This window comes from Tenrec ecaudatus, unplaced genomic scaffold (assembly GCF_050624435.1).
Source record: "Tenrec ecaudatus isolate mTenEca1 unplaced genomic scaffold, mTenEca1.hap1 Scaffold_1524, whole genome shotgun sequence".
Lineage (NCBI taxonomy): Eukaryota > Metazoa > Chordata > Mammalia > Afrosoricida > Tenrecidae > Tenrec > Tenrec ecaudatus.
The window spans coordinates 98325-124508 of record NW_027458014.1 but is presented as its reverse complement, the minus strand read 5'-3'; the positions used below and the strand labels follow the sequence as shown (position 1 = coordinate 124508).

Sequence of the window (26184 nt, the reverse complement as noted above, 5' to 3'; positions counted from 1 at the left end):
GTTATTTATTCCATGTTAAGGAAGAAATTGTCAAGTGAGAATTCTTTTTATGGGTTTCTGTGATGCGTTTGGGAGGGAATTTTGCAGCTGTTGGTAATTGTTGAACACAATAATAATCTAATGCCATTTGTGTTAGTCTGGGTACATTAGATAAATGATCCACAGAAACTCATATGTATAAGAGAGTTTTATATAAAGGTTAAGTGCACATCAAGAAAACATCCTAACTCAGTGGTACCCAAGCCCACAACTCCAACATTAGCCCATATGCCCAACACCAATCCACAAAGTCTTCTTCCATCTCACAAAACATGCACAATGAGGCCGATGACAGGAAGAAAGCCAAGTAAGAGAATGTGTAAGCATCTCAGCACAGGCAGGGTCACCCCTCAGCTGCTCTAGCACTCAGGGCTTCATGGGGGTAGGTCCATGCAGCTTCTCTTAAGGGATGTTCTTGCAGGAAGTGAGCCTTGCCAGATGAAGCAGGGAACTGTCTAAGGCAGCTGCACCCTTGTCTGACCATCAGAAAACAAGTGACCCTAGAACTAGAAAGGCGAGGCTCACCAAGCCATTTATCCCTCGGCCCTTCAATTGACCCCATAAGTGTTTATCGGCCAGGTTGGCACAATAAACTATGTACCTCTCCATTGAATTATGTATGAGAAGAATGTTGAAAATATTATTTTGTAGCACATATATGATAAAAATAACTTAGAATATGACATAGTTTTCATTTTTTACTCACAATTAGAAACTGATGGAGAGTGTTGCTGGTACAACATTTCAAAAGACTAGCTAAAATATTCAATCAGAAAAGAGATTATGATATAAGCCAGAAATTTGAATTTATAAAAAGTGTTAGCAATGGAATAAATATTCTTTATTTAATATTTTATTTATTGTCTCACTTTTCCTCCAAAACTGTTTTATTGGGAGCAAATGCAGTTGTCATATCCATCCGTAGTTCAAGTGCATCAAGCAGTATTATACAACTGCTACCCCAATTAGCTTGAAAACATCATCTTCCTTTCTCAACTAGTGGCACCATCTCCCTTTATTCCACCACCACCACCACTCCACTGTAGTCCCAGAAACCCTTATTCTACTTGCTGTCTCTTTATGTTAATCAATTCTGGCTTTCATCTACCATCAAAAAGAAAAACATATCGCTGAAATTCAAGAATGCTATCCCCCAATGACAAAATACATGAGATAAACTCCAATAAGAATTTAAATTGAGGAAGCAGGCAGTCCAAGTGCAGCCAGCAACCCTTCCTCGGAATCCATAACAGACCTAGGTGTGCTTCGGATGTGTCAGTCTGGCTACTGCAATGTGAGGATCTTGTCAGTTGACTGCCTTTCTCAGGATATTCTGGATCCAAAAGCACTCTTTAGTAGCTGGTGTCCTGCAACACGCCCTGTGGCTCATGCTGAACACGCAAACTGCTTGTCATATGCATGATATTGAATACAGCAAGAAACAACAAAAAACACCTACTCCCTGCCTTCAAGGAGATTTCAGCTCACAGCACAGCCTTATTTCTCTATGTTTGCTGTTCTTCAACTGCAGCACAAAGGAGGGATGCTTGCAAACCTCCCTCCCTGCACTGGCCACAGAGTGAAACCACTGGCTGTGAGGACTGCTGCCTACTCTGATGGTGAGCCGGCTCTGTCTCTTCTCTGTGAGCAAACTACTGTTGCACACAGAGCCAGTGTGTGAGCTGAGCTTTTGTCAGTGACTTACGACACTGGTTTAACAGAAATCAACAGTTATATGTGTGCAGTACACAAGAAGGGGAGTAATTCAACTTGAAGGGAGAATAAGGTTATTTTTATAAAAGAACCTTGTAAATTGAAGCACAATCAGGAAAAATATATTTAAAAGGAAAACCATTAACATGTTAATAAAGATTTTTAAAATAATATAAAAGATGTCACAGAAAAGGATGATATAATTAAAATGAGAATACGATATATGAAGTTTTGTGGAGACCAGGATGATGGAAAAAATAGAACAATTTTTAAAAATAGAACAATTCCTGATAATAATATGAAGTATGATTAAACACAATGCAGAATACACAGAAAACAAATTAATGGACATAAATAAACAAAACAAGATGCAAATTCAGAAATTCGATAACTATAAGCCATTGGCGCCGTTGAATCCCGAATCACAGTGATTCTAGGACAGAGTAGAACTGCTCCGTAGGGTGTCAGACACTGTTAATCTTTTGGAGGAGCAAACAGCCTCATCTTTCTCGCTTGGAGGAGCTGGTGATTTCAAACTACTGACATTGAACTTTGCATCCCAATGTAAAATAGATAAAAAGATGGCAAAATGAAAACCTGTGCCAGAGGAGGCTAAGAGTTAAGTGAGAAAGCCCTAATTCCAACAGGAAATCCTCCCTGTCATCCATCTGTGCCTGTCTAAGGCTGGGTTCTCTGCGCCCCCTGCTGCCCAGTGTCTTCCCTGCAGGGGAGGTTTGTGTCTGGGCTCACACTGACTTCCCCTCACTGTGCTCCTTGCACAGTAATACATGGCCGTGTCCTCAGCGGTCACGGAGCTCAGCTGCCGGGAGAACTGATTCTTCGATGTGTCTCTGGTGATGGAGAGTCGGCTTTGGAAGGACGGGTTATAACCTGTATTACCACCATAATCTATGCACCCCATCCACTGCAGCCCCTTCCCCGAGGTCTGGCGGATCCAGCTCCAACAGTAACCATTGCTTGTTATGGAGAAACCAGAGACAATGCAGGTGAGGGACAGCTTCTGGGAGGGCTTCACCAATCCTGGACCCGACTCCTGAAGCTGCACCTGGGACAGGACGCCTGCAAATTAAAAAAAAAATATTCCATGTCAGTCACTTGAAGTCATAACTATCTCCATAGACCCAGGTCGGATATCTGAATCTCTCACCTTGGGGAACTGTCACCAGGCACAGCAGAACACACAGCAATAGCATCTTTAGACCACAGCTCTGTTTCCCAAGAGACCCACAGCCCTGTCTGAAGAGAACTGATAGTTTTCCCACCCCAAGGGTGAAATTGTACCCTAGTGCCTGAAAGATAATTTGCATATGAGGGAGTCCTGTCCTTATAAACAGAAAGTGATAGAGGCCAGGCCCCCCTTTATCTTCTGAGCCCATGGTACGGTAACTGTTTGAACTCATATGTTAAGCAGGGACCCTCAGTTCTTGCTTCAGCCCCATTAACACTTTGGCAGAGTTGGGGGGTTGGGTGTTTCCAGTTTGTTAGGAGGATGCACATCCACACCCAATGTACATGGTTCTATCTCAACCATGTCACCCATGCACTCCCTCTGCAAAGGGCCAAATTACTGGTGCCTCAGCCATTGTTATCTGAGTCTTTGCTGCTGGAGTTTCAGCCACAGGTGTGGGCCCTTTGGCGTGGACCGCCTCTCTCCTCTCTGGCTCCTCCCCAAGCCCCGCCCCAAGCCGGCCAGGCCCCGCCCACCCCCTCACCAGGCGCCTGTGCTGGCATCTCAGCAGAAATGGGCGGGGAAAGAGCTGGGCGGGGAAAGAGCTGCCTTGAGAGGAAGTGAAGGCAGACCCCTACCCCTCTCTGACCCCGCCAGCTCCTCCCACCCCGGGTCACGCCCAGACAGGGCCGGAAGTGGCGGTGTCTTATTCTGAACTGCAACTCACTGCAAGGATTCCACTGTCGGTACTCTGCTTGGGGTGCCAGAGAAGCGCCCACAGCCTGAGCACCCTGTTGCCGGCGCTCCCAGGTGGGAGGCTCTGGGCTCCGGGACATGTATGTGGGCGGAGGCTATTTTAGTCCAGCTGACTAGGGTGCAAGCGCCCTTTCTCTCCCCCAGGAACCCTGCCAGTGCTTCTCTTGGTGAGAGGTGGGCGGGTGTCCCTAAGGCCAGTCCTATTTCCCCGCTTTCGGATTGGGTGGGGTTCATGGTGGGAGTCCCTGTTGGAGAAAGGGGATCACGGCTGGGGTTTTGGGGTCCGGGTTCCCAGATTTGTTGCTTTGTGAGTTTCCTAACCCCCCTCCCTTGTTTCCTTCCACACAGCGATGCCTGCTCCCCGAGACTCCTTGCACCTCCTCAGCTCAAAGGTGAGCCCCGGGGTCTTGTTCTGCTGACCTCCCTCTGGACCCGATCAGAGTCTGTTCTAGGCACAAGATTTCTTGCTGAGTTCGTGACAGAAACGTCTTCCCTGGCTTTAAAATATTGGTCACGGCCCTTTTTTTTCTTAACCCCTTGTTTAGAATTCTATCTATATATTACTATGGTTTTTTAAACCATTCCCATTTCCTTTCCTTGGTATTCTTTATTGCTTCTGTTGGGTTCAGTTTGTGAAGCACAGAAGGAGTGGATATCTGGAGATGAAATAACATGCGATGGTTTGTAAGGATGTCTGGGTGGGGTCGGGGTGGGTGGCTGGCGGAGTTGGGGACTAAGAATGAAGGATTGAGGGGACTGAACACTAGAACTGAAAGTGACTAATAAGCCTTTTTAAAGGCGATTGAATCATGGTGGGAAAATAGACAATATGAAATCGATTGTGGTAATGATTTTGCAGTGCTTAAGATGGCTGAACTATGGAATTGTGGGAATTTGTGGGATATGTGGATTCAGTGCCCCAAAAAGTGTTAAAGAAAAAAAGAAAGTTCTCCATCACAAAAGCAATCTAACTAAACTATGCACAGAAGAATCAAAAAAACAAACTGAAACAAAGAAACAAAAAAAAGTAATGCTAAAGTACTTGACTTCTATTTTGGGGATGAAAATGGAAGTGACCCTGAAATGGGCCCTTGGGTTATGAACGTTGTGAGGCTGAAGGACAATTTACTTTACCAGAGTGCAGCGAGAGCTGGCCAGCCTGCCTGCAGGGCAACAGCAGGCGCACAGTTGCCAGGATGTCCCAGGCTTTGATGGTGGAGCAGTTTGGAATGTGCCAGTTGAGATGCCTGGTAGGCGATGAGCCCACAGTTGTCGATCAACGAGTGCACGATGTCCATGGCCCTGAATGAGATGCTGAAGTCCAAGGGGACTTACTGGAGCACCTTGTGCACATACACAAGAGTAAGCCTCTGCTGCTGCACTGGCATTTCTTACAGTGCTCCCTCTGAGCCTTAGCTAGAGTCTCCATGGACTTATCAGGGTCAAGTGGGTTGTTTGACTGGGACAGTACACCTGGCAAAGGTAATGTAGGTGTCTTAAGGTGAGCTGAGGGAGGACAGAAACCTCCCCTGGAGCAGAAGGGCTAAAGCTTGCTGGATCTTGATTTTCAGGAATATAGACTGTGAAAGCAGGACCTCCAGATTCCTCTGACCTTTTGGGTTTTCAGCAGGAATTGCTGGAAAAGTTACCACAGGGATAACTGGCTTGTGGTGGCTAAGTGTTCATAGTGATGTCACTTTTTAATCCTTCAATGTTGGAATGATTTGATCTGATCTCCCCTGTAAGATGGGGGTGGAGAGAGAAGGGCTGGGTTAGAGGAGAGAGGAGGGAGGACAGAGGAGCGGAAGGAGGAGAAAGAGAGAGATTGGAGCAGCTTCCACACACCCTGATGGCCCCTAATCTGGATTCCCAGGCTGCCCCCTGCCCGACAAGGTGGGTATACCAGCCACTGAGTGGGGACTTAATTGTTTTTCTAGACACTACGTAGGTGGTCGACTGGTAGATCCTATTAGGAAAACACGTTGGAGATGCTCACATTGTGCACTGTGTGTCAGCATGCCAGTTGGATCCCTGGCCCACTGTCGGCGCTCTCCAACCCTGGGGTCCCCAGGCTCTCCCTCCTGTTCTCACAAACTTTTAAATAGTTGAGTTGGATTCCATTTTAGTTTCTTAGATCTTATCATTGTTTCAAAATGTTTCACAAAATGTCTATTTTCAATTCTATTATTTTACTTACATGATTTTTGTGTGTACATATGTGCATGTGTGTGTACCATGCACACGTTTTTGTAGTATCCTTTTGGATCACCACTAAGGAGGTCGACCAGTAGTCTTGTTCGGAAATATGTGTGCTACCTGCCAAGTGCGTATATAAATCCGCTATTCCTGTTTGTGCCCATTTTAGCCCTGCAGCCGGGCTGGCCAGCTCACTATTCGCTAGCAAACAGCATCACCTCCTCCTCCTCTTGTGTTTTAGGAGGGTATCGGTGTGTTGGAAAGATAGTCAGCATCTTAATATATAAGAGTTAATAGTTTGGGAGTTGGAGATTAGCAGTTAATCACTAGGGATTTAAGTACCAAATTATTTTTGAGTGTTGAAATGTAGCCTACAACTTTTTTACATTTACTAGCTATAGCATTTATCACCTATTTGGCATCTTTTTATATGAAATCATCAATTTATGATGAAGAAGGAATTTTCATTTGTTTCTGGAAGTTTTTCTTCCTTTTATTAATTCTTTTTTTCTGATTAATCTAGCTAGTACATTTTTAATATGAGTGGTGGAAATGGACACGTATGTTTATGCTGATTCTGAGGTAGTGTGAATTTTTTCCTCTTCTACATGTGAAATTTGCAGTTTTTTTCATGAATGTGTATTAGCATATTGGATTTGACCTATTTCATGTTAGATTTGTAGTTGTTTTTAACGTGAAAAGCTTTTGACTTTGTTTAGTATGTATTCTGTGTCTATTTAGATAATTGACTTTCCCCCCCATCAGTAGACATATCTGAGTGTTTATTTTCTTGTGTTAATTCAGTTCTGGGATGAATTAGAATTAATCATGATACATACTTATTTTAATATATTATCTGTCTCAGTTTCCTGCTTTTAATGTAACTTTTTCATTCAGATCCCTTATCAACACTGGTCTACAGTTTTCTTAAAGTATCATTATCTGACATTGGTCTCAGGTTACTTCTGGTCTCAGAGATGGTGTTACTAAGTACTCTCTCAAAACTATTGTTGTGTTGGAACCCAATAAGTTGAACTTAAACAACAAAACAGTAAAAAAAAAGTGTTTATTCATCTTTTGTGAATACTCTGCCAAAATTTTTAGTTTTCATGTATCATACAGTTAGGCTGGAAGTTTCTCATGACATTTTATTTTGATTCAATTGATTATAGACCTTCTAAACATACTGAAATCCAGTGAGTTAACTATTGTCAGTCTCTTGCTCTGCTAGATCTCTGATCTTCCAGCTGAACCCTCAGTGTACAGGACTACATGATTCACAGTTTCCTTGAAAGACAAATAGCTACTCAAAACTTAGTGACTTTGGTGAATGTGCTTGGCTGGGGAGCCAATGGGGCGAAGCTACCATCTGTGGGATTATGACTGAACGCCTCTAAGTCAGAATCCCGCCCAGGAGGAACGATACGGCAGCGCCGCGGAGCCTCGGTTGGCCTCGGATAGCTGGTGCTCTGCCGTCCCCGCCGGCAGGCGGGCCACGAGCGCATCCGCCTCGGCGGGCCACGCGCTTGCCCCCGCTGTGCTTCGGAACCGGGGTCTGGTACAGAGTGCCCCACGTCCCGGGAAACGGGTCGCGGCCGGAAAGGCGGCCGCCCCATCGCCCGTCACGCACCGCACGTTCGTGGGGAGCCTGGTGCTAAACCATTCGTAGACGACCTGCTTCTGGGTCGGGGTTTTGTACATAGCAGAGCAGCTCCCTCGCTGCGATCTATTGAAAGTCAGCCCTCCACACAAGGGTTTGTAAAAAAAAAAAAAAAACAACTTAGTGACTGTGCTGCCCTTAGACTAGAGCTCATGTTTGTGAAAATACTCTGCCATCTGGCATGCTGTGAGGCCCTTAGAGAACTGCCTTCAGCTCACCAAAAGAATGGATTAATGAGGGGTAGGAGTGCCTCAGTGATTTCGTTGTCACCTTGTTTGTTCCAATTTTATTAACTGAAGAAACCTCTTCCCTTTTTTAATGAGAGAAATAATACCTTATGTAAACACACACTAATGTCTTTGTGTTTGTGCTGGATGCATATTTGTGGATTCTGAGACTGTTATGTCAGCTGTCATTGAGTCAATTCGATTTCACAGGGACCCATTGCACAACAACAAAGCACTGCACTCTCCTGTGCCATCCTCACAATTGAGGATGAATGTATGTTTTTTAAAATTTAATTAATTAATTTATTTTAACTCATTTTATTAGGGGCTTATACAGCTTGTATTACAATCCATGCATACATCCATTGTGTTAAGCACATTTGTACATATGTTGCTATCAATTGTTTTTTAAAAATTTTCTTTATACTTGAGCCCTTGGTATCAGCTCCTCGTTTTTTTCCTCCCTCATGAAGCCATGATAATTTATGTTTTTATTGCTTTTTCGTGTCTTATATTGACCGATGTCTCCCTTCCACCCCTTTTCTGTTGTCCATTCCTGAGAAGGAGTTATATGTAGATCATTGTGTTTATTTCCTCCTTCACCCCCCACCTACTACTTACCCCCCTGGTATTGCTACTCTGATTATCGGTCCTGCTGGGTTTTATCTGCCCTTGATTCCCTGTGTTTCTAGCTCTTATCGGTAACCATGTGCTTTCTCTAGTCTAGCCAGAATTGTATGGTAGGTTTGGGTTCATGATAGTGGGGCGGGGAGGGGGGGGTGGGGGGGGAGGGAGCACTAAAGATGTAGAGAAAAGTTGTATGTTTCATTGGTGCTATACTGCACCCTAACTGGCTCTTCTCATCCTTTCACCTTTTCTGATAGGTTGGTTTATTGTGCCAACTTGGGCAATAGGAACATTGTATTAATAATGTTGCAGTTTGATTGGAGGGCAAATAGATAAATGGCTAGGCAAATCCTGCCTCTCTCTCTCTCTCTCTCTCTCTTGCTCCCTTCTGTTCAGATCAGGGTGTGCCTGCTAGTTCTCTGCCCCAACTTGTGAGCTACACTAACAGTGGGACTGCCAACCTGTGGATCATGTCACTAGAACTTGAGATTCCTTCGAGAAGTGGTTCATCATGTTGCTGGTTTATACATCACTTGAGCTTGGGACTGTTGGATCCTATTGTCTTGCTGACTGTTGATGACCTGACCTTCTGTTTGCTTCCTGTGTCCACACTGCCTGCATTGCCCTACATAAGACTCACCTGTCTGCTTCCTTGACCTTGGACCCAGGGGCTCTCATGAGTTGAAGGATTTCCAGTATTTTAAATGTTTCATGGAAGTGAGATGAACTGAGCACTTTGTACAGCTGTGTGGACTAATTAGCTGCTATATTCTTTTGTGCTTTATATGTCTATCCATTATATATAATACATAATAATATATAATGATTATATATATTATATAGAATGATTTTATATATCATGATTATATATAATATATATAATAGATGTATACAGCACATAAATATATATACATATATATGTATATATATTTACAAGTGTCCTGGTTTAGTTTATAAAATACCCTTCTGTAAGGGGGTGTCCACTTGCCTACAGATGGACTGTATGTCTCATTCCATACTCCCCCTCTTTGACATTGATAGGATTTTTTGTTTTGTGTCTCTGATGCCTGATCCCTGATCCTATTGATACCTCATGATCACACGGGTTTGTGTGCTTCTTCCATGTGGAGTTTGTTGCTTCTCAGCTAGATGACCTTTGGGACCCCAGATGCTATTATTTTGATAGGCAGACAGCATCAACTTTCTGCACCATTTTGTCTTAATTGATTGTGTCAGGAAGCTGAGCATCACAGAATGCCAGGTTATTAGAGCAAAGTCTCCTTTCATTGAGGGAGTACTGGAATAGAGGTCCAATGTCCGTCTGCTACCTTAATACTTAACATTTAAATATATGTACATAGATTTATTTCCATTTCATCATATATATTTAAATATGCAAATGACTGTATTTAGAAATTTATAAATGCCCTTTGTCTCCTAGTACTTTCCTCTATTTCCTTTTACTTTCCTCTTGTCCCACTATCATGTTTGGCATTCATCAGTTTTCAGTAATTCCTCTCATTACATTGCCCTTGATCACGCCCTACCAGGCATCCCAGAGTATCTTCGACATCGATTTTAGGATTTTAGATTACTTGTGTCCTTGACCCCAGGTTAACAACCACTTCCTTTCCCCCGCTTCCCCGTCTCCTGTATCCCCCCCAGAACCATCAGCCCCATTGTTTTCTCCTCTGGTGTGTTTATCTTGCCTATCTTATCTAGATAGACATGCAAAGACAATAGTAAGCACAAACACAAGACAGAGCAAAACAAACAAAAAACAACTATTGGAGAAAAAGAGAAAAGACTAGAAATCGTCCCAGGTTTGTTTTTTGACCATTAAGAGTATTTTACTATCGGTTGAGTTTGATGTGGTACCATGCCTTGGCCACACACTCTATTTTTTAATTTCCCGGGCACTTCATTGCTTTGCTCCCCTTGCTGCTCTGTTGCATGCCCTTAGCATTTTGCCCCAGTGTGGTGGAGTCAGATCGAGCACATTTCCCACACTGTGCCACTAGTGTTGTCCCTCATAGTGCTATGGGTCATTGAGGGATGTTGTGTCTTGTGGTGTGGCTGGGCCTATGGTCCTCTCTGTGCATTGGCCAATTTGAGCAAGAATATCATGCTTGGGGTTTGGTGGGCCGTGATGTGAGGGTGAACAAATTGTCGCAGTCACTTTGTTAATCCATTTAGTAGAGGGATTCATGTTTTTCACTGCCCTTCGTCTTTTGCAAACAGAATATCCTTTTCAAGGAATGATGTTTTCTGATAATATGTCCAAAGTATATAATATGAACTCTCACCATCCTTACCTCTAAGTAGCACTCTGTCATTACTTCTTCCAAGACAGACTTGTTTGTCCTTTGCCTGTCCATGGTAAGTGAGATATTCTTGACCAGAACCACAATTCTAATGCATTCATTGTTCCTCAGCCTTCCTTTGTCCATCTTTCAAATGCACATGAAATCAATTGACAATAGCATGTTTTGGTCAGGTGAACCGAGTCCTCGAGGTAATATCTTTTCCTTTCAATACTCTAAAGAGGCATAGTTCAGCAGATTTAGCTAATACAGTGTAACTATTGATCTCTTGACTATTATTTTCAGTATTCAGGGTTTTTGTTTGGTCTTTTTTCCATAAGCTAACCAATTTTCTGGAAGGAGTTAAAATTTACTCAAGCTTTAGATTAAGAATTTTGATAAATGAGAGGCTGTCAGAGCCAGCCGACTAGTCAAACAGTCCTGAAAGGGGGAGTGATGATTAAGGAAAAAGGAGAGACAAAAAGTATTGGGAGGGCAACAGGGAATACTGAAGCCTGGAGTTTATTTTACATATTTTTTTATCCATGCAGATACAACCGGGGTTAATTATCTCATTGTTAAGCAACTACATTTGATACATTTGCATACTTCCTTGTTCTTGTTTTTAAGTGTCTATTCTAAACATAAAGTCGCAGAAGAAATCACACAATGATACATAGGTCATGAGAATTCTGTCCTTTCAAGGCTGAGTCTTAATGGCCTTCAACATCTCCCCCTTTTCTATTTACTGAAGGTGTCTTTACTCAAAATGTCGGCAACTGACTGTGCCTGTCTTAGGTTGTGGAGTCCTCAAATCACCCTTACCTGTCATCAGTCACAGTCCTATTGGTGACTATGACCCGTGTTAGTTTGGGAAACTCAGACTCCATCTTACGCATCTCTGACTAACCAGCCTCCGTCTTACACCCCTGTTTGGGGAGGGGGCAAAGTGCACAGGTGTACTTCATGAAGCTTTGTTCTTAAGTCCAATAATTCAACCATAACCCTGTGCAGTATCATAGGGAGTATGCATGAGATCAACAATACACACACTCCCGCTCTGACTAGAGACATAAGCATGTGAGGTAGGCCTCTGAGATTTCCTAATGAAGGGAAAGCAACTCAAAAGTGCTGGAGCCAATCCTCAGCAAGTTTAGCGGCATCAAAATCAAGAGACTTAGCATATTTTATGGCTAATATTTTTTGATGGAGTTGTAATAAATCTAAAGACTCATTAGTATTGTGCTATGTACCTTGAAGATGGTTCTTCACTTTAATCCAGCTATACTGACTGTTATTGTACTATTTAGGTGTAACACAGATCCATATACGTACAGCATGGCACTGTAGACTAGACCTGGCCTTAAGCCCTTGCACCTCATCTCCTAAATACATGACCATGTCATAAAGAGCATTAACTTTTTGTTCTAACTTCCTGTCTATATCTTCTTGAGTTCCCAACACAGTAGTCACATTTTTGGATAATTCATTTACACAGTGGGCAGTTTGTATGATTTGTGAAAGTACAATTGCTGCAGTAGTAGCAGTAGCACCTAAACTTAGTATATGTAAAATACTTGCTATAAGCAAACCTACAAAGCACATGAGTCTGGTTAATGCTTTTCAATCTCTTCTAATACCTGTAACCCTCTTTCTGAACACCAAGCCCCAGTAATATTCACTGGTAGCATAAAAAAAGAAGATTGATACAAAATGGCGATGATAATATCTTCAAGGGACCAGGTAATAAAAGTAGACAAATTACAATTATTACAAGACATGTTAAACTTAGAATCATCATGATCTATAGTAATATTCCCTGCCAAAAGTACATAAGGCGATGGTACGCAGGCAGTAACGTTTCTCTGCGGTCTGGAGGAAGGGCCCATAAGCTTCGTGTCCACTAAAGCAGCCCCTATTTTCCACCATTGAATTTGTGGAAAACCCGAGTCTGACCACCAAAGTCCTACAGACAGCCCCCTTTCCCATTCAGCAGTGTTTTTTTTTAGTATTGTCCTGGTTGCGAGACCAAGCTATGATATATAATTCCTTTGAGATATTATACCTGATGGGTTTGTCCGTGAGACACAATCTCTACAATATGCTTTTATTCTTTTGAGTCTCTAGTCCACAAGGGGAAAAAGACTGCGGAGTGGGTGAGATTACATTTCCTTCACTTTGTACAGGGAGGGCATGAGTCATTAACTCACACCTTGATTTCCGGACCTTCCCAGACAGGAGGATTTAAGAAGGGTAAATCAGGAACAGAAGCCTATACTGCTCACTGAGCAATGTCCTCAGAAACACACCGAGGCAAATTACCATCCGCATGGTTTGCAAACCGCACCAACTCTTCAGGCAGCCACCGTGCTCCATCAGCATCCTGCGTAAAAACACAAACATGCCCTCGTCCCCATATTAATACCGGTTCGGGGCCAACCCTTGAGGCAAAACAAGCCAATGAGATCTCTTCATAGGCTCTTTGAAGTTGGTGGAAGGGACGCTAAAGGCAAATCTTTTACAATCATTTGGATCCAAGGGCATGGTATAAAAACAATCTTTTAAATCTAAAATGATCTCATATGTATTGGCTGGAATAGCAGAGGGGGAAGGGAGCCCAGCCTGCAAGGCTCCCATAAGTTCCATAGTATTATTAACCCTCCTTTACTGTTTTTCCTTACAAAGCAGCTGCTGTCGCAAGCCCCTGAGTAAAGAAAGGTCCAATGTCTGAGCATAGTCTGATATATTTGGACATGTTGCCCTTTTTTCTAAAAGGTCTCAGCACTGCCTGGCATTTTCAAAAGCCAATTGTTTCCATTCTGTGAGGGCAAGTACCGCGATGGAAAGTGTATCTAATAAAGATTGAGTAAAAGGGTACTCGGGACATATTGGTCACAAGCAACCTTGAATTCTTTTAGCTGTTTGAAAGGAATAGGAGTATGATCTCTCATCAGATTACCCTGGGCATCCTGTCACTCAGTTACAGGGAACTGCATACTGAACTCCCCTATAGCCTCTCCTTGTTTTGCTGCATGTGCGGCAGCACTAAGCATAGATCCTTTCCTGGAGCCCCAGTCACAACCAGTGCTGCAACTGGCAAGTCTTCTAGAAAAGGATTCCTTTCACTGAATGCACTCTGAAGCCTCTGAAATACCTTGGCCCCATTAAATTTTGGCACCCATTCATGGGACTCTATCTCAGAGTGCTTTTCTATTAACTTGACTTGCATTTCCCTCATCTTTGCTGCTAATGATGCATAAGCTTCCTCCCAGCCTACCACCTTTGTTTAATCTGGGCAGGACTTCTGAGTATCTTGCACCAGGTTTTGATTCTCAGGTTGAAGTGCCTCGGAGGCAGCGAAAATACCCAAATCCTCATCATGATAATGTGCCACCTTGTCCTCTAAGGGCTCCACATCGCCTGGGTCAAGGGGTTCCTCATCCTTGCTTTCAAAGCCCTCCAGTTAACTTTTCAGTGACTTCAGTGGTTGAGGAGGAGGCAGAGGCGCAGAAGGAAGTTTACTTTCACTTTTGTTTGAGCATGCAAATTGGTGTTCAGGCTGGAGTCCCTCATGCCTGTGGTACAGGCTATCCCTAACTAAATCCCATAAGCTAAACGTGTCTATGGGAACCTTCTATGTCCATTAGTGGTGTAGTGATCTTTTAACCATTTCCCTACTTTTTGCCAAGTTTCAATATTTACAGTCCCTTCCTCAGGAAACCAAGGACATACCTTAACCACAAAATCTAAAAACTTCTCTATTCTTTGGTAGCTTACTTTTGCTCCTCTAGCTTTTAACATATCTTGAAAAATATTTACAAAAATCTGTTTGCTATTTCCTTGCCCCATTTTTCTCCCAATAGCTACTCACGTCACCACCAATCTCTTTGTGTACACCTTTGTAATCCACGGTGTCCTTCACTTTGTCCCCCGTTTTCAGTGTCCCTGGTTTGGGCGCCACTCTTGTCCAAGCCAGCCAATGAGTTGAACAGTCCTGAAAGAGGGAGTGAGACAGAATTTATTGGGAGGGCAATAGTGAATACTGAAGCCTCGCGTTTATTTTTCATACTCCTTTTAACCATGCAGAAACAACCTGGGGTTAATTATCTCATTGTTAAGCAAGCATATTTGGTACACATAGCAACTCTTGTGACCTATTTTCCCAGAGCTTGCACACGTTCTTGTTCTTAACAGTCTGTTCTAAATGTAAACTCACAGAAGAAATCAGCAAACAGTGACACATAGGTCTTGAGACTTCTCAGCCGTTTCAAGGCTGAGTCTTTATGGCCTTCAACAAGGGTCCTAGAATCCAACCTTGTTCTTCAACCTGCCTGCCCCAGAGCTCTGAAATTGGAACCTGGACTTATAACATAGGGGAATGGTGAGCCTTATATTCCACATATGCATGATGAGTGGGTAGGAGAAATTTTATGAAATGTGTATTTCTCTAGTAGGCTGATTTGCAGATTAGTTTTATAGGGGCACTAACCTACACCTCTGTCAGATAACTGCCACTTCACACCTCCTTGCCTTAGAAACTCACTGGTGCTTGCAAAAGGCCAATGGTAATGATATCCAAGTAGCCACTCAGGCTAATGCCTCCCCACTTGATCGCAGCACAGCCTCTTCCCTCCACACTCATTTTGTCTTCCTACCCCTTCAGCCTCCTGGTGGAGCATGTTCTACAAGCTCATGCCCACACACTAGCTATCCACCCTCTTCCTAGAAGCCCAAGTCTATGGATGGGACATCCTAGAATACAAGTGAATAAGCCCTTTCCAACAGTTTGTGTTGTTTGTCATCAGTTGAACATTATTTAGAGAGCTTGAACCTCATGCTCTGGGCAAAGATGACGGAAGATAAGTTATCTCTTTCCTTGATCCATCTCATTTACCTTCAAGCTTCAGCCGTCACCTTGGCTCTTGGCATTACCCATTTAACTACAACTAGGCATTCTTTGAGTATAGCATGCATCCTTTTACAAAGGCTTTATCATTGCCATCTGTAAACACAAGAGCTGCAGAGAGGAGAAAATAAGCATCCCCCTTGGCCTGTTTCCTAGTTAAGGCTGTCTCTGCATTGACCAGCTCACCTCTAGGATTTGCTGTTCATGTCCCTCTGTCTCTTATTGTCCACTTCAAAAAGAAGTTTCACTGATTAGCACACTCTGCTGTGCATATTACTATGGGCCTCTAATGGATTCCCCCAGCCTAAGTCATTTCTTAACACTCAGTAGATTATTCAAGGAGATGCGAGCTCATAAAGTTTGATGAAGAGCCCAGATGAGTTGGAGTGAACACACACTAGCAGGAAACCCACAAAATGACATTTGTATTCTAACAGTCATATTAACATACACATGCATATTGTGAACAAATTAGCACATCTACTACAACTAACAAATCTTCATATAATACCCTCAGATTAATAAATACACATGCATTTACTTAAGAAAAACCACAAAGACACACTAAAATATACTAGAATTATAATAATAAAATAAATGCAGAACAGACTACAAGTTCTGTCACATTGTATAACATCTTAAGGCAATGTGCTAGCACACACAAAACACACACAAAAGCACACACAAAAAATAAAGTGCATACAAGAACATACACTGAGCTACAAGAATGTGGAGGTCTGTGGTAGGGACATTTTCTCTGCAGGTAGAGGAAATAGGTACCTAATTTAACTAATCCTTCTTAGGCTCCTCTACATTTCTCCCCTGAGGGCCCCTTTTATCTGTGGGCTTTCAGTGACCCCTGAGCCCAGCCATATCCCTGTATTGGTGTTTGTGTCTGGGTTCCCACAACCTTTCCCTCTGTGTGTCCGACTCAGAAATACATGATCGTAACTACAGCAGTCACACTGCTAATTGAGGGAAAATCAGTTCCTGGTCATGTCTCTAGAGAAGGATATTCTGCTCTCAATAATATGTGGAGGCATAGCCACCCACAGAACTTGAAGGGAACCTGTGGGTGCCCTGTGCAGAATAGGACGTGTATAGCCCATGCACAAGGGGACATAGGGCACGAAGGGAGGTGAGTTCTGTGGAGGTACCTTGAGACTAAGCATAAAATGTGTCTTGTCTCCCTTTTCCCACTCTTGTATCAATATTCACAACTACTGAATTAAACAAACAGCCTTTGGAGAAAAAAAAACGGACTCTAAAATCAGTCTGTGGTGGACAAGGGCAGACAGGAGCTGTGAATTAATAAAATGAATGAACTCAGAGAAGAAAGTCTCCGATTGGATGAATGGAGACAGGCGACTTGATATAGGATTGGGCTACTGGTGATAAGTTCTTGTAATATGTTGTCTAGAAAAATATATATACACACAAGCTAATAAAGTGAGATCCTTTGCACAGCAGGGACTGTTGTCCCAGGGAAGGAGGGAATACAGGAGGGGTATTGAATGCAAGGCATAAAGAGCTTGATGAAGCAGATGATGTGAACAGAATTCATCCTAGATGTAGGAATTACCAATTATATGGGAAATGTGGCGCGATTCAAGGGGAAAACGAAACAGAAACTAAGTTCAAAATCATCCTATCGTCACAGGGAGATTGGGTGAGTGTTTGAGAAAGATGTGAGGAGATGCACTGATTCCCTGAGGGATACCGAGAAGGAGAAGAATCCCCAGACACAACAGGAAGCCAGTGGTGAAGCTCCATCTGCACCTGCTCCTCGGTCTGAGACCTGTGCTCTGGGTCCTGAGGGCCCCTGCAGCCTAACCTCTTCCACTAGAGTACATTCGTGTCTTGGTTAACTCTGACTTCCCCTAACTGTATGCGTTGGTCTGGGTAGATTAGAGAAACAAATCCATAGACACACGCATATTGTGTATAAGAGATTTAATATAAAGGGCAATTGTACATTAAGAAAGCATCTCAACCCCAGTTAGGTCCAAGCCCATAAGTCCATAATTTGCACATATGTCGGATACCAATGTATAAATTCCTCTTCAGACTTATGAAGTACACGCAATGATCCAGAATGCAAGATGATCACAGGAAAGTGGGCAGAAAGTCTTTGGATCGAGTGGCATTGTAAGTTTCTCAGTGCTGACGGGGGCTCTACATGGATTCTCCAGCACCCAGGGCTTCATGAGGTAGATCCACATGGCTTCTACTCAGGGATGTCTCACAGGGGGTCACCCTTGTCAGTAGGGTGTCTCCCAGGGATTAGAAAGAGTGTCTTCCCCTCAAAGATGGAATATGGGATTTCCCAGAATTCTCAGGAGATCGAGATGCCCACACATAGGCGTCATTGGCTATGATCCAATTGACAGACTCCAACCCTTCCCTCTTTATCCTCTCAAGTCCCAAATTTACACCAGATTATATAACTACCACACTGTTGAGTCTTTTGCACAGAATTACAGAGCTATGTCCTCGAATTTCAGATTGTCCATTTGAAGTTATAGTATATCTTACTATTGTCTCTGGAGATGGTAAATTGGCCCTTCAGAGAATCTATGTGGCTTTTCCTACCAACACTATTAATGTATGAAACCCACTTCCGCCCATTCTCTGGGCCTAGGCAGACCCTCTGTGTATTATACACACAGACAGTGAATGCAGAGACAGCAGGGGAGAGTCTCAGAGAAGCCTCAGGCTGCCTAAAGTCTCCCTCAGATTCCATAGCTCCACCTCACACTGGACACCTGTAAACACACCGACATCCTGATGATGAAAATCATAACATATTCACTGCCTCTCACTCACGCCCCCTCATACACACTTTATCTGCATCAAAGCACCATTTGAAATTCCAAAAAGGAAAATTGAGCTCAATACAGATTCCATGGTGACTTGATGTGTTCAGTCCTGAATGTTGGCACCTGGGAATTCCAGAGTTGGAGCACCTCTCCAAGAACTTCAGAGTTGGGACTTGGATGGTTTTCATCAGCAGGGGAGATGTCTATTTGCATACCTTTTGCCTATATAGTCATAAGTAATGTTGAATGACTTCTAAGAGAGTCACTCCAAGAGTAGCTAAGGATGTTCTAGATATCTTGGAGAGCTCTGCGTGTGGAGTTCATTATGCGATGGGCTGCTAAATGCAAGGTCAATCATTTTAAATCTCCAATGGCTGTGCAGGGGAAAGAATGCTCTCCACACCCATGAAGGTTTACAGACGCAGAAGCCTAGAAGGGCAGTCCTCTTCTATCCTATAGGGTTGTTATGAGAAAGAATTGACTTAATGGAAATGTCAACCTACAGTTAGAGACACTTCCTTGAAATGTGCCCACCTCCTCCCCACCCCTTTGTGTGGTGCTTATTCTTTTCTTGATGCAGTTAAATATTCCCCGTAGAAATATATATTTAATCTGACACAAGCTTCCCTTGTCTAATTCTGTTTTAAATTATCTTTTGGAAAGGAAATTCATATGCTAAAAGTAAAACCCTCATCATCACCTTCTAGACCTTCCCTAATTGTCCACTAGAGCTGAATATGACAGTGGCTCTTGAGTTTTGCTCCTTCCCTGCAGGTTTGTCTTGCCTTAATCAAGCTTGCCTTCCCTTCACAAATCTTTTGCACACCAAGAATTTTAAGGTATCAAGTTACACTTAGATGTTCTTTAAATGCTGAAGATCTCTACATCTCCCAGAGAAGCCAATGCTGTTCGTGAATTTGCATAACACATCAGGACGTTTCCAGGGCATCTTCCTAAAACTAGAGGAAGTCTCCCATGGTTAAGGAGTTGATTTTGTTCTCCAAATCTAGGTATTATGCTTTACAATACTAATGCTTTCTTTTTTATTAAATACTTTTATTGGGGGCTCTTATGGCTCATATCACCATCCATGCATTCGTCCATTGTCAAGCTCATTTGTACATATGCTGCCATCATCATGTTGGAAGTGTTTGCTTTCTACCTGAGCCCTTGATATCAGCTCCTCATTTCCCCCCTCCCTCTCCCACTCTTCTTCCTTCATGAACCTTGATAAATTATAAATTTTTATTTTACATTTTCCACTGTCTCCCTTCACCCATTTTTCCATTGTTTGTCCCACTGGGAGGGAGGTATATGTCAGTCCTTGTGATTGATGCCCCCTTTCTACTCCCATCTTCCCATTATCCTCTTGGTATCTCTATTCTCATTATTGGCCCTGAGGGTTTTATCTGTCCTGGATTCCTTTTGTTGTGAGATCTTAGCTGTAGAAGTGTACGTGCTCTGGTCTAGTCAGATTTGTAAGGTAGAATTGAGGTCATGATAGTGGGGGGAGAAGCATTAAAGAACTAGAGGAAAGTTGTCTGTTTCATTGGTGCTGTAGTACACTCTGACTGACTCTTCTCTTTCTTGTGACCCATATGTAAGGGGATTTCCAATTGTCTATAGATGGGCTTTGGGTCTCCACTGCACACACTTCTTCATTCACATGGATATGATTAAAAAAATTTTTTTTTGTTCTGGGTCTTTGATGCCTGATACATGATCACATGGACACTTCATGATCACACAGACTGGTGTGCTTCTTCCATTTTTGCTTCTCAACTACATGTCTGTTTGTTTATCTTCAAGCCAGTAAGACCAGAGCCACTATATCTTTTGATAGCAATGAACCATCAGCTTTCTTCACCACATTTGCTTATGCACCCAATTTGTCGACCGCCATCGTGTTGGGAAAGTGAGCATCACAGAATGCAGGGTTTTAGAACAAAGTGTTCTTACATTTGGGGAGTATTTGAGTTGAGGTCCAGTTTCCATCTTCAACCTTAATACCTAACATATCTATTTCCCTGCCATTACATATAAATATATTTACATAGGTATATGCCTATATTTAGACCTCTGTAAATGCCCTTTGCTTTCTAATTTTTCCTCCATTTCCTTTTACTTTCCTCTTGTCCCACTAACATGTTCAGTCTTAATTTGAGTTTCAGTAATTCCTCGCTCTGACTTTGCCCTCGATTAATCCCCACTAGGCATCCTATGCTTTCTCTCCAACGATTTTAGTTCATTTGTTGTTAACTTGACCTTGGGTTGGTTGATCCCCTCACCCCCACCTTCTATTCTCCCACCTCTCCTTCTCCCATGTCCCCCCGGGACCACTGGTCCTGTTTTATCTTCTCTGAATTGTTTATCCAGTCTTCTATCTAGATCGACATGCAGAGACATTAATAAGAACAAAAACAAGGCAAAGCCAAACAAAACAACAGAGGAAGACAAAACCAACCGAACAAACAGAAATAACAACAAAAAGATAGCCAGTGACAAAACAAGAAATGCATATAAATCGTTGCAGGCTGGTTTTTGACTTTTAGGAATGCTTTCAAGTCGAGTCTGAAGGGGTGCTGTGTCACACTGTCCCCAACATCTAATTTTGGCATTCCCCGGGGACTTCATTGCTTTGCTTCCCTTGCTGTTGCATGCCCTTAGTATTTTGACCCAATGTGATGGGGTCTGATCAGACACAAGTCCCACCCTGAGTCTCCAGTGTTGTCCCCCATAGTGATATGGTTCAGTTAGGGACATCATGTCTTGTGGTGTGACTGGCCCTATGATCCTCACTGTGCCTTATCTGCTATGAGCAGTAATATCGTCCTTGGGGATTAGTGGGTCAGGATGTGTTCTTCTCACAATCCTACCCTCTTCGCTTCTCCCGTGTGCTCTAATCACAGATGCACATGTCCCCAAGCTTCAGCTTCAGTTCTGTTCTCTGAATTGCCTTCTTTAGTTAGGGGTGGGGGGAAGGGAAGGGGGAGAGTCCACATAGTTGGGATTGGGGCAAGCGCCATTATATGATTTCTAATGACTATGAGACATTTTGATGCTTTATTAAGAATCTCAAAATGTCAGTTTCTCCAAGTTTCAAAAATACATGCAACTGTCAATTATTTCAGAAATGGTAAAATCAGGTTTGCTTTTGTTTTCTCTTCACAGGAGATATTTGGGCTGGGATTCACACACATATAGTTTCAACCTACAGTAACTGGTAAAAAAGAATTAGGATGGAGAGTAACTGATTGTGTTGAGAGAAACACATGGAGGTCAGATTTTAACAGCCTAGAGAGATTATCGGTCCTTCTGGGATTGATTTCAACTTGTCCCAAGTGTGATTTCTTTCTCCCCTGTCTTCTCAGGAAGAACAAGGAATTTTAATTTTTAGGATCTTCCCTTCAGGAAAATAAGAGACATGAGAACTGTAGTTGCTGAAGTGTCCTTGAAGAGGTACTCCACGTGGGTGAACTGAGAAACTCCAGACACAAGAGGAAACAAACTTGGCATCCCCTGCACCGGCTCCTGTGGCAAAGATTGTGTCCCATGTACCCTGAGCTCCCTCTGCTGCCCAGTTAGTGTTGTGATGCTTGAGATGTTTGACCATTTAGCCTTCACTGTGTCTCCTGGTAAGTTTCCTACATTTACATGTCATTGTCCTCAGGTTTCAGATTGTTCAGTTAAAGTACACCCAGCTGGTTGAGCTGTTGTGGTTTCAATGTATCAATATGTGAAAACTGAGTTGTTGCTAAGACTCTCATCACAAGACTTCTTTGCCACCTAACACAGGTTGTGTTTCCCAGAACCTGATAGATCTAGAAACTTGATATCTGCAGACCTGAAAGTTAGACATAGCACTTTGAGACATTGCACATAGCTTTCCCAACTCATGACTGGTCTGTAGCAGCTCTACCTGAACAATCACACCTAGGAATAAAGGGGGGGGGATATAATTTAAAACCATTCTAAGATGAAAATCATTGTTTTTGACATGAAGGTGCTTACAGGGTAGGACATTCATGTCACCAGGAAGAATCCAGAAGGGTGTTACCTCCACAGGCATCTATGATCAACATGGTAAGGATGAAGACCTAAGAAGTCTGACTTTCATTTGTGACTTGGAGCTCTGTTACCATATTTTACTCTAGGTGATTCACGTGTGCTGTGCATGTGGAAGCAGAAGGAGGATGGTTCTGAGTAGGAGCAGCTGAGTAATGGCCTCTAGAGGGAATTTTTCTGACCTTTGTTCTGTGAGGTCAATCTCTACCCTTCATCATTTGCACTCACTATGGACAAACAATTTCTTCCTGAAAACCATGTGTAGATTTGTAGAAATGCAGACAGTTGGCCTGAGGTGTGAGCCATAACGAAGGGAATTCCTGGGGATACTATTATTCTTGGAATGTTTCACTTTCTCTCTGGGCAGCCCAGTTCTTCCCTTAGTACAAGGGTACCCCATGAAATGTGCAGGCTGTAGGGTTAAAGTGGGAGGTAAAATGATGAACATTTCTGAGAATTTGCTTCTCTTCAAAACAAAACAAACACTTTTATTGGCACTTTTCAAGTTATCGTATAATTCAATACCTCAATCATATCAAGAAGAGTTGTACAATCTCTACCACAGTCAATTATGGAACAATTTTCCCCTCCATAATTATTATTCATGTAATATATTTCACATACTTGCAAAAATGTATGTAACAAAACTTTCACCAGTTCAACAACTTCTGCATGTGTAATTCAGTGCCACTGAGTATTCTTTTCATGTTGTACAACCATTATTTTAATCACCCTGCATATTTTTCCACCACCATTAAAATTAATTCACTATCCCCTAAGCAAAAATTCTTCCTCCTTCACACATGGTAACCATAGATCAAGTCCCCCCCCCCTTTCTTTTGTAATGTTCCTGATATAACATTCAGATTTCCATACTTAAAACACTTCTAGAAAAGAGTTGTATATCCATTGTCAAATAAGCTTAATGCTCACTCGTGCCTCACAGATCCACTAATTACTCCCTAATTCCCCTCCCCCTTCCATATAAACCATTGCCTCAGTTATTGTCTCCATGCATCCACTTCTTTTTTGCTTCCAAACAGGGAGACAATAGCAAAAACAATTAAAAACCCAAAAAAGAAACATAAAGAAAAATAATAATAACATAAAGATACAAATTTAAGTAGAGTATAAAACAGAGAAGGCACCTACTTCTCTTTTCCTGTCCTCCTCTTCATCTGCCTCCTTGGTTGCTGTGGTAGTTGCATAATCTGTTGTCAATTTGAGACTTAAGAATGAAGGGGTGGAGTTTAGTCTGTCAGTGCGGGTGCAGTTTGATGACCTCATTTGGAGGCATTGAGGAGATAATTAGTTCCCTGGAGGCGGGACACAAGCTCATGCCCTGTGAGACATTCCTGTGAACAAGACACATGAAGCGACACTAGAGCCCTGGAGCTGAAGGAGCCACGTGGAGACCCTTGACAGCATTGAGATGTTTCCGCCTCCACTGGATCCAAAAGAATTTCCACTCACTGGCATGTGGTCTTCCTGCATTCGACATCATTGTATATGTTGTGTGAGTCTGAAAAGAATTTATAGTCTGGTATTGGATATATGGGCTAATTTCAGACTTAGTGACTTCAACTGGACTGGGCAGGTATGCTTTCTTAATGTACAATTGCTCTTTGATATAAAGTTCTCTCTTGTACACATATGAATGTCTATGAATTTTTTACCTAGTCAACCCAGAGTAACACAGTTGTGGAGTTTCACATGTTCACTTTCCAGGCACTAGGTAGAGGTGCCCATGGTTTATGACAAGATTTAGCTAGATCCATCCTCTAGGTGATCATATTCTGGGTACAAGATCTTAACATGGCTCTGTTCAATACTTACCTTCATTGAAAAATGAATGAAGATAAGGGCATTACAGCAAAGTGGGGTGAAAAAAAGCAGATGGTGCCAGGCTATCAATTATCTGGGGTCTAAAAGGCTTGTCTTCAAAGAAGCAGCCATCTAAGTCAGGTGTCAAGGAAGTCCACAATGAAGAAGCACACCAGCATGTGGGATCCAAAGATAGTGACAATTAAATTCAAATGTAATGAAGGAAAAAGTCCCAGAGCTCAAATGATGAACATCCATCTTGTCGAAGGGTAGGTGAACAGTGAAAACTCAAAATCCATCTGAAGAATATCTAGTCATATTAAACCTCTGGTACATCCCCTTGAAAAGGTTTACCATCAGACAGAGATGATTGTGAACTTGATCACAGTGGATCAGACCATGGCATAATATGACAATTGGTCAGTTGACCTACCTCTCGATCCAACCTGTACTTGCTCTAAGGTAAAGTATTTCCCACTTGTTCCATAACAGTATTTTTTTTGCTGAACTTTAAAATATTGATGGTAGTCTTTCCTTTCTCATTCTTTATTTTCATTTTTATCTTTATATTATTATTATTTTCTTCTTGCAGCTTTATTTTAGTTTTGGTTTTGGTTGTTTCTATTGGGTTTCCAAAGTTGTAACGCACAGACACGGATCCCTAGAGACAATAACTGATGCAATGGTCTATAGGGCCCTAGGGGAGTAGAGGAGTAGCAAGGGTGAGGAAATTTTGGGAGCAAACAATGAATGTGGGAGGGGGAAAGAACATAAGAATTCATTATGATATATATGCATATATACATATATATTTTACAACACTGTAAACATTAAGTCAGTGAATATTTTTTTAACATTTTATTTTATTGTTTCAATCTTTTTATTGGGGCTCATAAGGCTCTTATCACAATCTGTACATACATCAATTGAGCAAAGCACCCTTATACATTCGTTGCACTCGTCATTCTCATAATTCACCTTCCACTTGGGTTCCTGGAATCAGCTCGGTTTCCCTTTTTTGCCCCTGTCCCCCTCCCTCCCCGATGCCACCCCTGGTCCCTTGATAGTTTATAAATAATTATTATATCTTATCTTACACTCCCCGGCGTCTTCCCCTTACCCACCTCCCCATTGCCCATCTCCAAGAGAGGAGGTTACACATAGGTCTCCGAGATCGGTTCTCCCTTTCTACACCCCCTTCCCTCCTGGTGTCGCCACTCCCACCGCTGGTGTTGAGGGGTTTGTCTGTCCTAGATTCCCTGTGTTTCCAGATCCCTACTGCACCGCTGTACATCTTCTGGTATAACCAGGCCCGCTAGGCAAAATTGGGGTCATGATAATTGGGAGGGGAGGAAGCGTTCAGGAACTAGAGGAAGGTTTTTAGTTTCATTGTTGCTACACGGAACCCTGAGTGACTCATCTCCTCCCCACTACCCCTCTGGAAGAGATGGGATGTCCAGCTGTCTACAGTTGGGCATTGGGTCCCCATCATGTACTCCCCCTCTTTCACGGTGATATGATTCTCACCACCACCCCACCTTTGTTGTTGGAGACCTGGTCTCCTCTGCCCTTCATGATCACCTATATGTTGGTGTGCTGCTTCCGTGTGAGCTTGGTTGCTTCTGGGCTAGATGGCCGCTTGTTTGCTTTCAAGCCTTTAGGTCCCCAGACGCTATGTCTCTCAGTAGCCGGGCACCATCAGCCTTCTTCACCACACTTGCTTATGCACACTTTCGTCTTCAGTGATTATGTGAGGAAGGTGATCAAACAATGATTGTTTTTGTTCCTTGGTGTCTGCTACATGGTCCATTCAACACCTTGTATTCGTTTAGGCCGTGTGCTTCTTCTCTTTGGGCTTTG

At 42.7% G+C, this 26184-nt stretch overlaps 1 long non-coding RNA gene across 1 annotated transcript; it reads left to right on the top strand.

Annotated features, from left to right (window-relative positions):
* Positions 1-3646: 3646 nt before the first annotated feature.
* LOC142436114 (uncharacterized) lies at positions 3647-21951 on the top strand. The gene is made up of 3 exons (XR_012781786.1): positions 3647-3751; positions 4046-4089; positions 21807-21951. It is a non-coding gene; the product is annotated as an uncharacterized LOC142436114 (long non-coding RNA).
* The last annotated feature ends 4233 nt before the right edge of the window (positions 21952-26184 follow it).